The following is a 16831-nucleotide window of genomic DNA, read 5'->3' on the forward strand; positions in this document are numbered from 1 at the left end:
CGTATTAGTACTAGAGTACTAGAGTATTCTTTTCAACATGACTAACTGAACGCGTTTGTGCAAGAATAGATAACCGAAATTTGCATTTGCGGACTTTCCTTTCTGGATTCCATATACACAGAGACCAGAATAACATTGGGACGATGTTAGTGGGATTATACTGGGTGTCCTCGTATTTATTTGACCTATTTGCTCGCTGAGAACAAAGACCGCAATGGTGACTCCGTGTGCCTCTTCGGCAGAGGGAGGAGGTGGGGATTTCGGAGCAAATATGTAATTTTGCCGAGACGCCAACTGTGCTTCGATCAACCGCGCGATTGCCGCGAACAAACATCCGCGCACGCGAGTGATCCGCGTAAACGGCAGAAGTAAGTCGAATCTGCTTTCGGGTTTGCACTGCTCCGCACAAGGCCGCTCGTCTCGATGTCGAGGAAATTGTCCGAGGCATTATTCAGTGTACACACATTGTCTAGCTGATGGAATTCACGAGAGGCGGTCTCTCAAGTCGACCGTTCTCAGGCATTCTCGAGAACAACGGCAAATTCCTCATAAAATACGCAGGCCGTTGCGTTACGACGTCGGCTCTTCGGAAACGATGAGATTATATTCGCGTTGTGATGCGTTTGATGTCAACCAAAACTGCGATCAGCTTGAGATAAAAATGCCGAGAGACGTCCTACTGTTTTGGATCGTTAGGAATAAAATGTCGCAATTTTTAAATAATTTTCAGGAGACGAAACAAAATATGTACATAATTAAAAGAACTTTTTTTCAATGTGTAATTGTGATATTCCATTTTTACACGATCATATTTCTTTAACGAGATATGTGTGATGTACATGTCAACGAAATCCAGAGAAACTAAAGTTACCCGAGCGGCCTCTGGTCCTGCGACTTTTCTTCTCTGTTTGCGTTAACTTCGATACTATACGTAAAAGCTTCGCCGCGAAATAGGGCATTATTATGACAGTATGTGTAACTATAAACCACAGGGGGCAATCTTCGCGTCGTCCAATTTCCCGCGGACAAACAACGCCGGCCATCCTCACCGCAAACATCACCAGCCAAGCCATTCCGTAAAACGCAAAACAATATGAGAGATGAAGCGTCGAAATATTCATCGCGGGAAATCGATTGCGGGTAAAACGGCGACCCGATGTCGTTATGTCGGTAAAGTTCGAGCATTTATCTATGCGTTGAAGAGATACTGATCTTTAGTGCACGATATTACGAGCCGCGTCATATTTTAAATAATTATAATTTATGAGTCATATTCATATATGATTAGATAGACCAATATGATTAGACAATATTAAAACAAATTTTGTGATACAATACATTCTAACGAGAAAACAATGGCTGTCAAGAGTCGTAGGTCAGCACAAATTCGACAGAAGACTATTTCAGGGTTGCTACAGAAACAGAAAAAAATATTCCGTCAGTTTTCCTGGTTTTCCCGGTCACTTTCGGAAAAAATTCCCTGATAAAAAGAAACGCTAAATAAAAACAGGGAAAAATATTAAAACTTTTTATTTATTTTAAAAAATGTAAAAAAATAAGCAGGAAAATAAAATATAATTTTTATCATATTTTTAAAGAATTTTTAAAAACAAAAAACTTGGTGTATATAGTTTTTTTCTCTTAACTGCAATATCTGTTATAATGGCTTTTTGCAAATCGCTCATCGCAAGATTAAAAAATCATATAAAATATTTACAGTGCTTCCTTAAATAATTTAAAATTTTACTAGTTTTTAAAGAAGTAAAGTAGTTAAAAATTTAGAATTGATAATATGGTAATTTAACATCTTAGCAAGGAAAAGCCGCGAAATAAAATAGAATCTTTACGATTTGTAGGTAATTTTCTCCTGAGTAAAATATTATTCGTAAATACGCAGTGGTTTTCGAGAAATTAAAAATTAAAAAATTTTGTATACTTATAAGCTTTGCAAAAAATACTGATTTTTCAAATTTGACACAACAGCGTGGTTAAGCACATATTGTAAATATTGTAAAAAAATTACAAGAAAAAAGTAATAGCCGAAATTTGAACCCGAGCCAGCCGGCTGCCGGATAGATAATTAGAATTGTTGCGTATTTACAAATATTTTACAAACCGTAAAAGCCCCATTCAAAATCGATGAAACTCACTTTTGAGGCTTTTCCATGTCCTGGTCTCTTTTTTTAGTTTTCATGGCTTTCTCTCTGACTATTTTTTAATTCTGACTTTTTCCGATTTTCCAGACCTACAGCAACTCTTCTGCTATTTTTTGTTTGAAATTGATTATTTACAGTTTCGATAGGAAGAGCTCACAGACTTTGTTTGCAAATACGTTCTTACGTTTAAATAAACGCGCAGAGTGATCAAACTATGATGCCACGGATATTTGTCGATCCAATGGTATCTCAATCGCGTGTAAAAAAATGTGTATAACATTAAATTTGCACTCGCTTACATCTCCTGTTTTTGTTTTACTTTTGTTCAATAAATTCCTATTGACTTGTTATTTTATAGGCTACAATGCTAGTTCTACAGGCTACAGGACATCTTGAAAAAAAAATTACAAGCGAAAGAACTCTTTTAACTAAATTATCTTGTGCGCCTTTATACGGTTAGTGAAAATTGCCGCAAAAGTCGGAAAATGCAGTCAAGCGCATCCTCGACAGTTTTCAGAGACGTGGCTATGTTTCAGAATATCTTCTATGTAAATTTTTATAGTGATTTTAATACAAATATATTTACCAAAACCACAATTTTTTGCATTTCAAAGTATACGAACATTATTTTTTGCTTTTTGGCTTTAAAGTAATTTAAGAAATAAAATACCTAATTATGCCAGAAACTATTGAACGCAACAGCATGATGATATGCGCGAGAAGTGACGATATACGAGGAAAACGCATAACTGTCGAAAGGTTAAATTGACAATGCGTAAAGATATTTATGACGTAATCGCGGGGAGTGTACGCGCGTGGGAAGGAGCGATTTTAGTGACCCAGTTTGCAAGTGCAACCGCTGCTGCCGCCGCCGCTGCAGCATCCTTGGCTGCGGATACGAACTTTTTGCCCGTGCTCGGAGCAAGCGCGCGGTAGGTGAAGGTCAAGGACGAAAAATACGTAAATCTCGGGACTGGACCGAACGTTTCTCGAAAGGGAAGAAGGAAGGAAGGAAGGAACCGACGGAAAGCGGAATGAACAGAGTCGCTGCCTTTCTGGGTTGAGAAAACAGCAGTTGGATCGTATCGAAGGGCGATTACCGCCGGATGGCGCGCAAAGCACATCACTTCTCCGCGAGAAAAGTACACCGGAAAATGACGAAATAATACCCCTGTGGAATTTATTTCACGCCGCATGTTTCAATGCGAAAGACATTACGCGAAGGATGTGAAGCACACGTAACCTGCACGATCAATCTAATGCTGAAGTCTGAATGTGTGTGAAGTATGGAGTTGTGTTGTGGATTCTCTTTTATTCAGTGCAAAATTTTCTATTTTTATAACAGAAGTATTTTAAAGATACTAGACATTACAGACGCGCGCGCTTCGCGCGCGCCATTTAGCTTTAACATTATGCTATTACTATTACACTATTAACCCTTGATACACACAACTGTCAAAATATACAATGACAGCTGCAAATAACTCGCACAACGCATCGAGATAACCAATCGGCATCGCGGAAAAGAGGCTTCAATTTTTCGATACAAACGAAATTCACTCAGTTAACACGCCTTTTTTAAAAGTGGATCTTGTAAGAAATACTTTATAGGTACATATATTTTTAAAATGTTTCTCAAGTTGAGTGTATATAGTAATGTTATATTGTTTTATTTGTTTTTAATGAACCTATTTTTTTGTACAAAAGTTTTCATCTCGTTTCTTAATTGCTTCTCTATTCTTTGCTTATACATACAATAAAGAGTTGTTTTCTTAATAAAGACAAAGATAAATGTTGAAATAATTTTTATACATTCGCTGTGAAGATACACTGTATATTTTTTTAAACTTTGGGTATTAAAACAAATTGTAGATAGAGTCCAAGGAAAATCTGACTCGAGATTGATCGTCCAAGGATTCGTGACAAAAAACACGAACATGGCGGTCCACGTGCACATGCATGCGCATCGCGTATAAAAGCCATCCAATTAGCGATACGGTGGAATTATGGCGTTAACGTTGCCGCGGGGAAGATAAGAGCTTCGACCGTGGTGCAATTTTCGCATCACCGGCGTGTTTTTCTAGCTTTCCAGATTGGTCGAGGTTTTCACCTCGTGGTCGGGTCACCATTGGACGCAAAATATCGCGACCCGCGGGCGAAACGAGCCGCAGCTGCGTCCGCGGAGATCGTTTGGCAGCACACACAAAGGCAGCAGAAAAGAAACCGCTCTCTACCGCGGGTACACGTATATGTACCTTTGGGAAAACAGCATTTTCGCTTCTCGCCGATAACACCCGCATGTGATATCGACTTCCGCAAACGCTTTTCAATACGGTGCTGTACGAGATGGCAAGTCGCCTATTTGATAATGTATACCGATATTATAATTTATTCGCCGACATCACTCGCTTTTTGCCGCCATTTATTATCTCTTTGCGTCGCTTTATTGATTCTTTGCCGTACTGTTAAATTCGAATAAGATTCGTCTATCTAAAATTTCGTAGCACCAAAGAATTTTTGGATACAAAACCAAATTTTGTTTAGAAATATTAACTCTACTTTAAATATTATTATTTGTAATTATCTACAAAATACTATTGTTGTTAGCTTTGTAATTTTAGAAAGAGCTAGTTGTGAATTTTTTATATAGGCTCAAGAAAATGTATCCAGATATCGTAAACCAAAATACAAAGACGATAAAAAACAGTTGGCAGTGCGCCCAAAAAAGTGAATCCCGATATCGAGTATATATATGTCATGAGCACGAGAGTGCCACTTTTTTCACGGGTTATCACTGATTTTTTTCTTTGATAGTCGGTCGCCGAAGCACAATAAACTGTCCAAACTGTCCCAGGTCTACTGTTTTTTACGACCGGCCGAAATGAGAAATTTATGCGTTTTACACTAAAACAGACAAGGTCTCTGGTGACACTTAAAAAAAAAAGCGAGATATTCGTTTATCCGTGAAAATACAACTGCCGTGTGCGAAACGCGCGCATCGCAAACTTCGTGAAATATGCAAACATCGTGAAATAATAAATTCGCTCTTAAAAACTACATGTAAAGTTGAATCTAATATCATTATTGCTCCGTGATGTTCTTGTTATACGTCATGCTTACTTCGTATCACGAGGAAATGTCATCGCGGAGATGATATAATTTGACAGCTTGAATGTCGAGTAGTTAATAGCGCAAGTAATATTGTGTTATTTTATTCCTTATCCTCAAATGAAGACAATCATAACATATTCCTCTCTCGGAATGATACATGTTGAAAAATAAATATTTATAAAATAGTTATATTATACATAAAAATTGTAATGTAATCGTTCATTGGATAAAATAATATTATTACTAAATAAATAAAACATTATTAAATTAAAAAAAATGAAATTTTACTAAAGTTATAATAATTATAGAAAGATTCTTCGAGAAACGAGATGGGAATATGGTGGTCCTAAAAGAAAATTGAAAATAGAGCATTCTAAGAAAGTGTATTAAATATAAGAAGTCTCGGAAAAGAAACAAATTTAAAATAGTATATATCGAAAAGCGAGTTGAAAATAGGGAATCTCAAGAAAGCGGCGAGTTGAAAATAGGAAATCTCAAAAAAGCGAGTTGAAAGTGGAGAAAATGATATATTATTGACAATACACAAAATTTATATTAAAAACTCATTAAAAAATCAAAAGCATAGTATTTACTTTAAGTATTACATAATGCGCGACGAAAAGTTTTGATTATATCATTATAAAAATATGTAATATCTTTATATTTATAATATAATTATTTTTTAAATATTATTTAAATTTACTGTGAAAACAAATGGCGCATGAATTGCTGTGTTCTAGTTTCATAAATTCTTTTGGCTTGTCATTTGCATAACACGAGAGAGAGAGAAAATCATAATGGGGAGGCTCTACATGTTACGGGCAGTTCCTGCTGTCATTATGACAGATTTTGACAGGCATGACATTATTATATTCCTAAAATATTTTAAACTGATTTATCGCCGAATTATTTGTGCCACTGAAAAATACGACGTACCCTATGATCGCTTTGTGAAATTTACACGGAATGAGCTAGATTTACGTACGCAAAATACGCAATTTCAAATAATTTCAACTGGTCTTGCGTCGCGATATTTTATGATTTTATGTGATAACTGACATACCTATACGCAAACATCCGAAGGAAACGGCCATGGAACGCTGTGATCTTACTAACGAGCTGTGAATCTGTGACGTAACACATACCTCGCAAGGCCATTTTGAGTCGTATAATTGACTCTTGACTCCATGTTAATTGCGCGCATTTTTCTCTGCTAGCTACTGCATACTCGCAGTGAATACGGAATTATTTGCAGAGAGCGAGTCAACAAATCATCATTAACCATCACGATCGATAAACGGAATGCGGCACGTCCGGTTGACAGTGGGATAAGTTATTTTCTGCGGTCTCTAATTAACCCATAACTCGCATTGTCAACCACGGCACTGCTCACATCCTTCTTCTTTCATTTCTACTGTTAAATGTTATTTATAAACACTTATCTTATCTTAAGATATTATTTTCGATGGCACATTATGAATATTAATAAAAATGCCTTCCTCTGTTCTCGAAAGAGTAGATATTCAAAGAAGACGGCATCAATGTCATGAATTAAGAATCAACCCGGTGTTATTAAGGCGAGATATGACCCCCTGGTAGGTACTATAAATATAATATTATTTTCAACTACTCTGTGTCTGTAATAAAAAAATATTTTGAAAGGATTATAATAAATAATTTGTCTAAGAACCAAACTTAATGTAAAATATCATGTTAAAAATTTTGTTATTACGATTTAAGCTGATCAGCTAAATGAAAATTTTAACATGATATTTTATATTAAGTGGACAAATTATTTATTAAAATCGTTTCAAAATATTTTATTACAGATACTATGTTATATAAAATAAATATATAAAGAATAAAAACATATACAGAAAGTGTCCTAAAAATAGGTTTTCAATAAGGTTTCTGTATTTTAAAGTCATAAATAAGTAAATCGCCTGCGGTTTCGAACCGCAGCACACCGTGGCTCGCTCACCCGAAATCGGAATAAATCACATTATTGTCGATGAAGTTTATTTTTAGCATTGGTGGTGTCGTGCACAGGGAGAACAGGCAGGCAGGCAAGCAGGTACGCGTCGCTGCATCTCCCGATCCCGCCGCCGCCGCGCCGATTGTATCGCGCGACGGAGTGCGCGTTCGCGTGCATTCACAATGCAACACGCACGGTCGGCGTGGATACCGGTTGCTGGAAAATATACTGCGATCGGACGAGCGGAACGGGCGCGGAAGGCACGAAAGAGGCGAGCGCAGCGGGATCGTGAAAACTGTCGATGCGGAACGACACTGCCAAGGCAAATAGTTGCCTCGCGCTCGCCATCGACGGCGGAAAGCTGCGCGACGAATCTCTCTCCCCATGGATATCTCTTCCCTCCTGAATTATTCCAGAACTTGTAACGGAACTCCAAATTACGTGGCGCGAACAATGGGATTAATAGTCGGTCGTGAAATATAAATTAGGTACGTCGGGCGTGCGCTTTGCATGTATGTACTTATAAATATGTTAATCGATGACTAATTTACTCCGATATTATAACCGAAGAAGGCTCGCGCAGACGATCGCATCGCCGAATGCACTCACTTTGAATTCGTGACGCTGCACACGAAGCGAGGAATAACGATCGTTTGCCAGCTGATCGATCGCACTCGTTATTCACGTACCTCGTGACACTGCATTGTACGCGTCGTTTCGTCATACGTTAACACTGATAACGCGATCGAGAGAGCGCCTTTTGCAGGACCTTCTTTCAATCCTGTACGTTAAGCACGTGACATAATAATCTTCTCATACTTTGTCACGCGTATGTGTCGCGACGACGCGGCGACGGCGTGGTGGTTATCTCTCACTCGCTAGTTACCGCAACACGTTACACTCAGGATATACATATATCCTTATCGCGTATGCTTCACTCGCGACTCTCGCGAGCGAGGTCTACGATCGTTATCATAATAACTCACTTCGCGCCAGCTGCACAGAGCGCTAGCTAATCGGGTCACTCCTCACTTGTCTTTTATGCGCTCGCACGTTGCACGACAGATCTCCTGACTATGCACAGGAGACACACGATAAACACGTGTCGGTCGCATAGATGCACGGCGTAAGAACGTATCGTGAAAAGTGTCGAGGTGGTCTCGAGGTTGAAGGAGAGGACCCTTCCCTTCCACCGCGCCGGCCACGCCGCCGTTTTCTGACTCATGATTCTGACACGATAGCGTAACCGAAGTAGAGAGGAGAGAAGGACGAGCTGCTCGATTACGAATGCAACGCGCGCGGGAGGTACGACGTTCCTCTTCATCGATGGCTCCCTTTCCCGTGATCCCGCGACCGGTTATTGTATTTCCGGCCGAATACGCTTCGATAACGCCGAGATTGTACAGTGAGAATACAGTTTGATAAGAAGAAGAAGGAACGGTATATCGTTAAACGGTATCGTCAAAAATTCAAACTCAAATTCCTTACTTCCTGAAATACTGCGCCTATTAAAGAATGAAAGAATTCGTTAGGAATCCAAAATGTCTCCAAAAACAACAGTAAATAATTAAAAGAGCCATATTACTTTAATTATGATTTATATATTTATAGATTGAAATGTTTATTATGTTAGAGAAATAATAGCAATCAAATTGTGCTAAAGAAATATCTATGATGGTAATAATATATATTAGAATGAAAATAATAAACTTCTATTACGCAAATGAGGGAGTGAGTGAGTGAGTGAGAGAGAGAGAGAGAGAGAGGGGGGGGGGAGAGGGAGAAAGAGAGAGGATCACTAATGATAATAATCAATCTAGATAGAGGCTAGACGAGGCTTAAACGAGGCTTAGATTCATCGAGAACGGCTCGAGATCAGTTTTGTCCGTCTGTCGATTTCTCGCACGGATTTTATTGTATTTTTACTTTTGCAGGATCGGGAGAAAATTGCGAGGGTTAACGACGGTCTCGCAATTAGAAGAGGATCGATCTGGCGCGACGGCCGCACGGGATTGAGGACTTTCTACTCCGTCTCCGTTATAGCGTAACGGTATATCGCGATACTCTGCTGTACTGTCGGCCACTGTACCGGCCTTACATACGTGTATGCATACGTACATCGATAGCGACAGGATGTCGGTAACCGCAAATGACAGCGACGACGAGGACGACGACAGTGAGACGCGATTTCTAACGCGAAGTGCAAACAGTAAAGCACGTATAATATGGCATTCCGACACGTCTCCCGAGAAACGCCTAACGAAGGCACGTACCTGCTTGATTTCCCTCTACGGCTGCAATATTGTTACTTATGTACATACAGGAAGTCTTAAAATAGATCTTATTGCCGAAAAGAAGATATTATATAATATAAAAAAATAAAATCAAAATTCAAATTTTCGCATGAAGCGTCATACTTTTAAGAAAAGTGACCTTAAAAATCAAAGAATAACACTTACGCTTAAGTTTGATGGCTATTACATATAAATAAAAAAATACATTTTCTCTCTCTCTCTCTCTCTCAATTTAATAGAACAATATAAAATAATAAACAATATAAATTACTAAAAAGATTTTATGTATGAAATATCAAAATCATTTTTATTTCTTCAATGTTGTGTCTATTTATATTTTGATAACCGCTAACAAGACAAACTCGCTGTCGTGTGTATATTATATATATATTCGTTATCAGGATCCCTTCAGATTACCTATCTATAACCATATTTTCCTTATGAGGACCTAATATAATTTTACAAGGGTATGATTATGATAGCCTATAAGGACCTTATAGGAAAACGTGCTTATTTGGGTCCTGATAAGGCAATAGTATCAGGTCCCGACAACTAAATCAGGCAAACATTATATGATCCTCATTTGGATCCTACCTTAATTTCTAGTCGGGATAATGCAAAGTCTACAGAAATTATTCAAGTTTGAAAAAGTATAAGTATATATTATTAATTATCAGTCATTTTTCGCAAAAAAAGAATCTCTGACGAAGAAATAGTAGTAGCTGCACATTGTAATGCGGAATAACTTCAAATAATTATATTTGGAAACTTGAGTACAATTTATTTTATAAGTTATGATTGTTTTCTTCATTATAACGGTATATTTGTTTTAAAACTGATCTTGAATCTTTCTTTTCTTTCCTTCTATTTCCTTTCAGATGCATTACAATACAAGTATAAAAAACTAACTTCTTTTTTTAAAGAAAAATAGCAGAAAGATCAATATTTGGCAAGAATTCGCGAGTGCTTGTCATTTTCCATAAATCGCAAACATGTTTCGTGAAAATGTGATAAAACGACGGTTGGGAATGCAACGCGGCATTTTTGGATTGACACTTTCGTGAAAAATTTATCGCACTTACTCGAGGATCATAAAATAATTTATCGATGGCTTGAAAAAAAATGCCAGTTGCACCAGGCGAGTAAATTTCATACTAAATCGTACTATATAATAACAGATATAATAACTTCGTTATATATTATCTGCTTAATTATATTAATTATTTTTATAATTATCTCATTTTATTATCTCAATTTAGATTACACTTAATTACACACAGTAGCTAATTTATGTTTCAATAAAAAAATCTAATAGTCTTCTTTTCGTTTATTATAATATTGTACTGAAAATATTTTTCATCATCGTTTCTATCTTATTTCTATATTGTAGCATACCACAACTCGATTTCTCGTTATTTGACTGGAATTTCCTTTCGCATCGTTGGAATGTGAAAATTTATGCCATTCACACTGAGAATACGTGATTTCATCGAATGAGTCATTAGCGGATATTCGGAATGTCGGTCTTCGTTAATGACTATTCGTTCTATCATCAAATTATGATATTATCGGATATCGGTTATTCAATCAATCCAGGATTAAGATAGTCTTTAATTACTATTGCATTAAAGAGCATTTAATTTTTATCGTGACATAATTTGATCTGAAAATTTGAACTATTTTTAAAATTTTAATTCTATTTAAAATTAATTTAAATATACTTGCCTTAACTTAATAAATCATGCGAAACGGGTATATCACTAATTTAATTATATTTAAATTACGTTTGCCGTTTCTTGTCTGACACATCACGAACGGTGACACGGATTTGCGGGAGTTAGTGAATCAGTAAACGAGTGAGTCATCCGTAAGTTATTAGTAAGCTCGATGGGAATCGTTATTCGTCATAGTTCTTCCGATAGTTCGATAAGTATAACTTCTGTATTTAAATATTTATATCCGTAATCTTATATCTAATGAAAAGTTCTAGCATCTATATATTATTTACAAATGTTAATCGTGTGTGGACAGTAAAAGGTGTAAACATGCATCAGATTTACCTTATTTAAGATTCAATTACTAAAATATTTTTTGAAATAAAAATAAGAAAGACAAAAAGAAGACACCGTGCTTGATGAAACTCTTATCTAGAAAAAAAAATCACAAAATTTGAGAAAATCGTAAATAAAACACATTAATTGAAAAGCCGGTGATGCACACAGTTCGAGAGGAACGCAACGAGACAGCGCTTGTTAGAATGGTCGGCGCTTTGAAGCTTATTGTTCACCACTAGAACACCTCGCTTATCGCGGTATCGCGCGTCCCAGAAGCGCTCCCGATCTCCGTATGCACTTTGGTGACACAGTTCGGCACAATGGCGCGCGCATTAATCGCATAACTGGCGGCGTGGTTGCGCAACCGTCCTTCCCACATTGTTACCCGCGAATGCACGTAAGCACGCACGAACGCAAACGCGCGTATACGATGCCTCCTGGATCGGGAGATGCGATCGCTCTGACATAACGATCTGTCGTCTTGTCGATCTGCGCCGCAACTTCGTTGCCGCCGCGCGACGCTAATGATTTACGCTCGCGCGCGAGAATTATGACGTTTCGTCGGTCATATTACGTAAATTTGCGACGTCACGCGATTGATATGTCGTTGCAATACTGTCATTGTGTCTCGCGGTAATTCTGCACCGCGAAATCCACCACAGAGGATTTCTATCCGTCAAAGAGAAATTGAGTAGTAGCTCGGTCTATACGCTTATATGCATTTATCGTATAAGTGTATTCGTCATAATTGCAATTTCTGGTACAAAGAAGATTAAAAGGATTGCTGATAAAATGGTAAATAATTAGTAATATGTGGAAAAATATAAACATCATTGATTATAAAATAAACTGTAATTGACTTCCAAATTCCTCAAAATACACTAGTGAGCTTACGGGGAGTGATTTCATTCATATCGATTAGTTTACTCAACTTTAGATTTTGTATAAAGTTATAGTACTATCGCCATGATTTCGATTTGCCCATCAATCTATTGTCCATCGCTGCTTAACAATCTCGTTTTCAACAACGGCGATATGCGCCTGAGAGATTCATCATCTTTGGGTAAACTTCAGCGACACTCACGTCCCGTTCAAGCTGAGTCCCCGCAAGATTGACAAATCTGGACTTAGAGTTTACCGAGTCGATTAATTCGCCAACATACCGAGTCGCCGCCAGCAACTAACAACAGATATTATTCAACGGCTGGTAACTGGATCACCGAGCATTCGCCAAATCTCCACAACTGTTATGTCCCGCGAGTTTCGAGACCGGCGAAGGATACATACACAGTACGTATGGGGCAAACAGGATAGGCCCGCCGACTGTCGCTTCCAACGGACACCGAAAACGTTGCAAACTTGCCTAATGAACGTACAAGCTTCGTCGGCCAAGAGAGCGACTTGAGAAGTGTTGGCTTAACACGCGCTTTCGGGTGGAATCCGTCGCCAGATTCCGCCAACTTGGCTTCGGTCTCTCGGCAGTGTCCTCAAAAGGATCTTTTGAGCACCGTAACAAACTCGCCTAACGCGATTCCGCGCTCGCCTGGACGTGCTGTAATTTCTCTCGCGTGTTGAGAGGATGTGTGCTAGCACTGAATATTAGGGACTTTGCGTGACAGCGCACTTTAGACGCGGTAAACGCTGATTGCGATGAAAAGCGCGTGAACGGTAGGACGGCATTTAAATGGAAGGTAAGATACGACTGAAAAGAAGTATTTTCGACAAGTCTACGTGATAACAGAATAATCTTATTGTGCCTTATCAATTTGGAATTAGATGATAAAAACGGAAGATTCGTCCCTACTCCCTACGAATAGTTACAAAGATCTTTAAAATGTGAAATGAAATTTCTTCGCGGCAAAACTCTCATCTCACGAATATTAAATGGTAATAAATGATATTCATGATCATCCTCGAATTCTTATATATTATTCTATAGATCGAAATTCGCAGATCGTGCATTAAAGTGAGAACGTAACTCGGCTTTTCGACGAAAATAATTTTCACTATTTTTTGGATAAAGAAGTGTTCTAAAATATTTAGAAAAATATTTCTCAGATTAGATAGTGAGCGTGAGAAGTTAATTTATCATATTTATTTTATTTAACTTTTGGATTAAACTGCTCCGTTCACATTCCAAAAAATATCAGTGAAAAGTTTGCTTAATGGTAACCGTGTAATGATAGCCGTAAAAAGGAGATAAGATTGAAAGCATCCACGTGGACGGAAAAACTAGTAAAATCTTCACCCTGACCTTAAATTACGGAAGGGAAGTCGAGTATGAGTTCATTTCATGTGTCTTCGAGGTAAGATCAGTGGATCGAGCGGTCAATGTAAAAAATGATTCGGATGTCGTAACGATTTGACCTTAAAACCATTAATCACGTTTTTTAAAGGGTCCTCAAAGAGCAAAGGCCAGATTATCTCGCTCCAATTTCGGGGCACGACAGCGAGACGCTTTTGATTAATTCGCAATGTCCACACTTCGCGACGAAAGGACAGCCATTAATAACGCCGACCACTTGTTTTCTCTCGAAGCTTTTGCGGCGTGTGTGGGCGCAACGTACTGCGCCCGCGTCTATGTGTGCACGCGCGCGTACGTGTTCCTGGAAAAAGGATGGTGGACTTCCGGATTAGTCGTACGCCTCGTCGGAAGATTTAATTACGAGCTTTCCGCGAAACTGACGGGTCTCCCATCCAACCAGAGAAGAGGCGCAAAAAGAACATGTCGAAATGATATGACAGAATACCAGTTCTAGCGAAGATCAGCCTCCAGTGGGGGTAAGAGCTGAGTGATGCGGGAAGACGTTATATGCGGTACGGAAAGATAAATGAACTAATTTTTGTTTTCGCGAAGCTTGGATAGCGCGGAGAAATTTGAGAGAGCTATATAGAAAGTAGAGGACTATATATATAATAAATAACAAATTGGAAATCTAAAATTTGGAGAGAGATTTGAATAACAATATACTCCACATATAATTGCCATCATATTGCAAGGTTGTTAATTATGACCGATTATCAATATTGCATTATGTTTATTTATTTGTTTCTGCGTATTAATCCTGTAATCCTCTAGTTTTATATACTGAATCATACAAATTGATAATAACCATTCCTCATTAGCATTCTCGAATTAATATATCTATAATTCAAATAATAATTTACTTTAATGAGTTAGTTTGTATGTATAATCATTGATCCCTCGACCTTCTAGTGCGCTTTAAATGTCGCAATGTTGTATGTTCCTATAATCTTTTTATTGGAAATACAATTGTACATATACATTTTTAAGGAAATTGATTTATAAAAACAATTTATTTTGCATTCGACAGACTATGTTATACAAATACTACAAAACTAAAAGTATTCTTAAATTATATTATATATAAAGTTTAAGTAAAAAATAAAAAATTTAATTATGTCAGATATTGGTAGTTTTCAATGTAAAAAAGAAGTTATTACGTACATCGTGCAAGGAAAATGATTCGTGGTAAGGCTCTTTTAAATGAAATTTCCAAGATAAACGCAAAATAAATTGGAGTTCCCTGTTGCTCCATCAGGGAATTTCGGCGATAGCGAAGGGAGAGACGGAAGCGGCGAGTATCGAAGAAGGGTTGCGGAACAGCTTTCGGGTTCGTGCAAGTTTAATTGGTTTCCGGAATCCATTTTGTCTGGTTTTTAGCCGCGCGATGACACGTTTCATTTTACTTCTGAACCCTGCCCGTCCCTATCTCCGCTCTATCTTCGCTTGATATCGAGTTTTACGAGCGACTTTGCTGCAGGCGACGGACGTCGAATCCGTTCGCGCAACTTCCGCGAAGAGTGCCTTACGCATTACGTTAAAATTAATGCAGAAAATTTCCGCGACGCACGACAGCGCGAATTTAAACTGGAAAATTTTCAATCCCGCAGCTTTCGCCGTGGAAGAATCTGCGAAAAGAATTTCCTCGCGAAATGTTGTTTGACCTCCCGTCTCGTGAAGCGTCGATATCGTTCCTGTAGCTAGGAGAAACGCGTCGCTTCTCCACTTTCACGTTTCCGACATAACTTCCAGCTGGTTAATGAAATATCCGGGATACTCAACGCCAATGATAACCCGCCAGTTCTGACTGCTAGTAAGAAGCTTTACGCATGTCATATAAAAGTTACATCATAAAAGCTTTTTCACGTGAGTATACCACTTTGAAAAATATATTTTGTTAACTTTACGCTATGCTTGTGTATCAATCATTACAACTTTGCATTTTTTAATGATAAATTTATTATTTATCCTTCATTAATTTATATTTATTTATTTTTATATGTAGAACGTCTCTCAAAAATAATTTAGACAATCAAAAATTAAATAAAAAATGCTATTGTCTATGCTTCATCATCCCTTCGTTTCTTGAAATCCTCTTTCCCTTCCACAGGTAGCAGGTGAAATCAGTACCATGTGTTAAATGAAATTTTTATCTTACTCGACAGCGTAAAGGAAAGAGGAGGGACCAATAACGCGCTGACTCGACGGCGTTGATATCGGTGATATGCGAGATCTTGTGCGGCTCGCGAAAACGAACGCCACTAAACGACGCCATGCAGCATCACAGTCAAGCGCAACCGAGAAATTCCCTCCTTTCTCTCGACGACGGCGTCTGGCGGCGTCGCGACGACGTTGGGACGGCTGAGCCAGCGTTATCACGTCGCACGCCGTCGCCGCCACCGGAAGACTTATTGGTCTGTGAACCCAACGAGTCCGTACAGACGTTCGCCAGTTACGCAGTTACAAGTCTCATTTCTGCACAGGCACTCCGGCCGCCAGCTCGTTAACCGTCGACCGCCGATAACCAGACCGCGGAAAACGACCATTTCAGCGAAACTCGCGAAAAATAGCGACAGACCGCATCCTTCGTTCGATCACCACTATAAGTCTCTTGACATCGATGTCACTTTCTTTTCGCGATTGTGAACTGCCACTGACACAAGATTGATAGGCTGCGATCCCAGCAATCTTCTTTCTGTAATTCTCTCCCTATTTTTCACTTTTTCGTATTTTAACTCCAACAGAAGGTATGTTTTAATGCTCGAAAATTATAATTTTCAATATAATCCAACGTATCTTTTAACTAATAACCTCCATGTAGAACTTCCATCAAGAAATAGTTTTCAAACTAATTAATTATAATACGATGTACTGATTAATTATAATACAATAATTAATTATAATACATATGCGTGAAATACGATTGAAAATATTCA

At 38.1% G+C, this 16831-nt stretch overlaps 1 protein-coding gene and 1 long non-coding RNA gene across 13 annotated transcripts in view; one reads left to right on the forward strand and one right to left on the reverse strand.

The window, feature by feature from the left end:
* Window positions 1–16831, reverse strand: part of Dlg1 (discs large 1) — a 336847-nt gene that overhangs the window by 42310 nt on the left and 277706 nt on the right. The window lies entirely within an intron of this gene.
* On the forward strand, window positions 7460–10375 carry LOC139769043 (uncharacterized). The gene is made up of 2 exons (XR_011717477.1): window positions 7460–7730; window positions 9177–10375. It is a non-coding gene; the product is annotated as an uncharacterized lncRNA (long non-coding RNA).

Source organism: Temnothorax nylanderi, unplaced genomic scaffold (genome assembly GCF_030848795.1).
Source record: "Temnothorax nylanderi isolate EJ_2023f unplaced genomic scaffold, tnyl_v1.0 TNYL_tig0019_pilon, whole genome shotgun sequence".
Taxonomy (NCBI): Eukaryota; Metazoa; Arthropoda; class Insecta; order Hymenoptera; family Formicidae; genus Temnothorax; species Temnothorax nylanderi.